Source organism: Gavialis gangeticus, unplaced genomic scaffold (assembly GCF_001723915.1).
Source record: "Gavialis gangeticus isolate Ggan-Ray unplaced genomic scaffold, GavGan_comp1, whole genome shotgun sequence".
NCBI classification, from domain to species: Eukaryota; Metazoa; Chordata; order Crocodylia; family Gavialidae; genus Gavialis; species Gavialis gangeticus.
Genome location: NW_017729030.1, coordinates 36,614,529 through 36,619,448, shown reverse-complemented (window position 1 = coordinate 36,619,448; position 4,920 = coordinate 36,614,529). Strand labels below are relative to the sequence as shown.

The 4,920-nt window shown below is 39.0% G+C and overlaps 1 long non-coding RNA gene across 2 annotated transcripts in view; it reads right to left on the bottom strand.

The window, feature by feature from the left end:
- Positions 1 to 4,920, bottom strand: part of LOC109300987 — a 21,968-nt gene that overhangs the window by 8,523 nt on the left and 8,525 nt on the right. Inside the window, exon 2 of one of the 2 annotated variants that reach the window (XR_002098388.1) lies at positions 2,610 to 2,615. The exons of the other annotated variant lie outside the window; for it this stretch is intronic. This is a non-coding gene — a long non-coding RNA (uncharacterized LOC109300987). The remainder of the gene's footprint in view (positions 1 to 2,609; positions 2,616 to 4,920) is intronic. 2 annotated transcript variants of the gene reach the window in all.

The window sequence follows — 4,920 nt, the reverse complement described above, 5'->3', positions numbered from 1 at the left end:
CAATGAACACAAGGGAACACAGAATAGACTGAGGCTGCAGGTGTCCTTAAAAGGGATAAGTGTTGCTCTCAGCAGCCAGTTCAGTTACAGGGTCAAATGTGGAAGCTCAAGAGCTTGGCCCAGTTGGGCCTGACTGACCAAAGGCCTTAATACCCTACATAGAGCTCTGTCAGGACTTTGTAGCCCATGGGGCAGTGTCAGTGCCACTGGAGCTTCCAGAGCTTCCTAGCCTCAGCCATGTGCTGCTTCTGCTTGGTCTTATCACTTCCCTGTAACAATGCTGATTTGCGGGCAGGCAGGCAGGCAGGCAGGCAGTCCATCCCTGGGGTCTGTGCTGAAATGGGTGGGGCCAGCATGGGAAGTGTTGAGGGTAGGCAAAGCGGGGACTCAGGATGTGGGGGTGAGAGGGGCTCTGGGGTGCGGGGAGTGGGAAGAGGAAATAGCACAATGTAAAACTATTGCTGCAGTCAAAGTTATCAGGTATACTAGGTTAGACAGGGGAAAAAAAGAAAGCACTCAATCCTATTGAATATGTTTTACATTGTATAACTTATTAAATATTCATTGAAGTAGGACTGGTACTCAGGTGTCTTAAACACAGAGAAATAGTCTCTGGTTTAATGGTCATTTACGTATTTTTAAAAAGTAAAACAACTCTGATATTAATACCCCTATATTGGGCAGATTTTTTTTCAACCAAGTCTTTTTCTATTTTAGGGACTAATTCAACTATTAGGCCAGGGGGTATTCTGGTAGTAGCTCTCCCTCATTTTTCTACCTTATATAAAATACTCAACTATTCACTGAGCTGGAGAAAGAGAGAGAATGTGTGCACATCAATATGAAATTGTGCTAGCATGTGCTAGCAAACCTGCATTAGTTTAATCTAACTGGAGTGGGTAACAATAGCAATGAAGACAAGGCGGCATGGTCTCATAATCAAGCTATTTATTTAGGTTGGCATGGTCTCATAATCAAGGTATTTAACCAGGTTTATAAGGTCATGCTGCCATATTTTTACTGATGTTGTTTCCCATGCCAAGTACAGAAAGTCAGTAATATAACTGAGGGGAGCTGACTAAGGCAGGAGCCCCAGTCACTACATCTGTGTGTAGAGGGAGAGTGGTGGCAAAAAAGCAGCTGCTGCCTCAGTGGCAGCTAACCACATCTCAGTAGTCAGAACAGTAAGGACTGGTGCTGCCCTGCACACCTTTGACTGCCTTGGGTGCAGACCTGTCCTGCTATACCTGTGGAGAAAGTTAATTCAAGTGTGGTAGTACTTGCTACAGTCACAACTTCAGTTTGATGTGTAGGCAGACTTTAGTCTCATCAGTTTGCTTACTTGGCAGGTGAATCATTGGGAGGAATAATTTGTTAATAATTCTGCAAGGTGGAATAATTTGTTAAGCATCAGCATAGTGTTCTTTTTTGGGGTGAGGCTTGAGACACATTTTAAAGTTGGTAGGGAATATGTTCCTACGGTCTCATTGGCTTTAAGGTGATGAGCATGGAGTCTGCAGAAGGGGCGTCTGCAGAAAATGCTCTCATGCCCCCAGACCAGATCAAATTGGAGAAAAAGTAGCAGGAAGAGTTGGGATGTAGTTCCATGGCTCCATCCTTTTCTGCAGCAATCAGGAAAATGGAGTAAGAAGTATCCTAGGAAGAGATGTAGTAGGAGGATGCACAGCCTGTGAACAAGTGATGTGACAATGTGCTGATTAATGCAAAATGTCCCCTGATGGTTCCCTTGCACAGTTTCACACCATCTTTTACTATCAGTGAGACATTCTAATCAACTCTTGTTTGTAATATACTGTACCAGTGCTACTAGAAATTCTTGCAGCCATAGGGTTTGAAATTAACTTTGAAAAACAACATTAAACTGTCTAGAAAAAAAGGAACTTAAAGTAAATATATTAAGTGCTTTCTTTTGATTTCATTGAGTATTGAGGCCATAAAATGTTCCAGATTAATCATGTATTTTTTGTTTAAGTCATTGAGCTGTCTCTAGTTATCCCATTCTTATCAGTGAAGCTATACAGATGTTGCTGAGAACAGAAATTGGAATTTAAGGTGTTATAGACCTCATCATGCCTTATGTTGTAAACAATGCTCCTTAAGTGCTTTGCATTATCTGATAAAATATATCAGCAGAAAAAATAAATACTTGTCTTGCCTACAGGAATGTGTGGGAAGCTGTGGGACCAAACTAAGTTAAGACAAAGGTTATCCATTAGAACTGTTCACTGATGAACTCCCTTACTCCTTCAGAAAGCTTATCGCTAGCCAGAAAGGTTATTTTAAATGTGCTATTCTTATGTATGGTGTGCCAGTACAGCTCATGAGTCTCCTGAAAATGCATTCAGTTTTAGTAAATGAAAACATTGCGGGGAAATATTTTAGTTGTGTAGCAACGGTGCTGTGGCGGGAGGGAAGAAAATGAGAACGTTACTTTTCCTGCTTTCATTGGATACATATGGAAGTACCACAACTTTCTTCTGTAAATCTGGCCCATTTGCAGGCCCTGAATTTTTAAACACAATGGATGTATAGGACCCTTAAAACTATGCCCTAATCCCCGAACAACTACAGCTCTCTATAGAAGTGACAGAATCCTCCCTTTACAAAGACTCCCCATATTGCAGTGCTCTTTTGGAAGTGCCCCTTTTTGTTAGGTCTAAGCATTCTGCCCCTTCTATTGCATATAATCACAGAAGTACCATCACATCCATGGCAGACACCGCTGGTATTGGTCCTTATAGGTACTCACTTTGATTTTTGACCATCATTATTACAGAAATATGAAGTGCAAGGATTAAGAATTACTGTTCCTTTCAGTGCGGACTGTTCACATAATCTTAATCAAGTGGAGGCTACTTGTGAGAGCAGTTTTCTCAGTAATTCCTGAAGAGTTTATTGAGAACCCAGTAAATCCAAGGTCATGCAGCTCTCTGCTTCAAGGGCTTCTAAAGCAAACATCTTTGAAATATCTCTAAGTATTACCATGAGTTTACTCTGCTAGCTGTACCCCAGACATCCATCGTCATTCGTTGACATTTTATAAACATAAACAGATTTTTGTATCTTTCATTAATTCTCATTGGCCACATGCGTTTGAAATCAGATTACCACTTTTTTGCATTATGAAATGAGGTCTACAGTGTACATACAGTTTATCTCCTCTAGTATATCCATGAGGAATACCCCACTTTAATTGATTTTAACTTTACAAGCCATGTTATTTCAACTGGAAAAGCTGCTATCAGAACTAATAGGAGCAAAATAATGCCTAAATAATGAAAGGCTAGTTCCATGATGAACATTTAGAGTGGCATAACTGCATTTATTATTTTACCTGAGAGATGTGCTGTTAATTCAAGTCAGAGATTTCCTGATGCATACTAAGACATAGACTCTCCTCATTTATTGGTGTCTTGCTTGTCCCATAGCAGTCTGGAGGGAAAAAGACTGATTTTAGATTGGCCCCAATGCTATATGCCTGGGCATGACTTTATGCAGATTCATGACCAAAGGGTGACATACTGTGCTATTAAAAATGAACCTTAGCTTCTTATATAAAATGTGGCACAAACTGTAAGTGTGCCTTGAAAACCTAACTATTCCTTTGCTTCCAGCTTGCCCTAAATGTATGGTGTGATATTTTAGTAAATGTTTGAATTACTGCTGTTAAGACGAAACAATTCACAAAACTATACCAACTGCCACATTTTTGACGAATTATATTAATGCAAGCCATTAGTAAACTGTGCCCTAGGTTTTTTTTCTGCTAGTCCCTGGTAGCTCTCAGGAATTCATTATAAATAAATGGAGAGGAATATGGCACGAGAGGGATTTATGAGTTACTGAAGAAAGGAAAAACAACTGTCTGCTCTGAAGAAGGGAAGTTTCCAAAGAGAGAGGAAAACTGCACCTTGAAAAACAAGATTGATTATAATACAAAACAGCAATTTTTAATAAGCTCTGCTAAACCTCACTAATTTGCCAATGAGCTGCCTGGCAACATGTCTTTCACTTCATCTGCACTCTAAATAAAAATTAGGAACAGACGGAGGTGATGCTTGGGTCATAGCAGTAACTTAACTAACAGCTCAAAGGCTCATATTTCCATTTAGACAATCCAAATGTTTCGGTAAGCTTCAAGAATTGTTCTTAAACAAGCCTGGTGAGATTCTAATCTACAGTTCGAGCCTTAAGAGAGATTGTCCAGATATCTAGTATTTTGATAAAGCAGTGCTAGTAGCTAACCTTTGTTTTCTTTAAGGTGTGTAAAAATGAAAAGTAGATTGCATGGGTGGATGTTTTATATTAAATTTCAATAGGCTCCAGAAATGGATAAAATATATATACGCATGAGACTAGAGAAAAGAAAAGCTATTGTACTTGTTCTGAGATGAAATACTTATCTTGACTTTTGCACTCCAGACTATAAGATTCAGCAATAAATGTACTTTATTTCGCTATTTAAAGAATAGTAAAGTTACAGGCAACATGAACATAACACGACTCTTATTAATCTGGTCCAGCCACAGGCTTTTCAGTTTTTTGTGGGAAGATGGGTTATCAAAGTGTATTTCGTCGAGGAGAGGAAGTCTTTGTTTTTAACATTCTTTGGAGGCAACAACGGCTTGATAGATATAGGCACATTTTTCCTGAGAAACAAATTGCTGTAAAACAAATTTTAACTGATTACATTTTCAATTAATTAAATAACATGTTCATTAATAAAGACTGTCAGGAAAGTGTTGTTTATTTATAGCTATTACTAAGAAAATGTTGCTAACTCCTATGGGGATGATTTACCCTGAGTCACACAGGCAGTCTATGGCAGAACAGCAAATAAACATAGGCCTTGGTGAAAAATTTACGTCAAAATTGTGTTTTGACAGAAAACCATGTTTA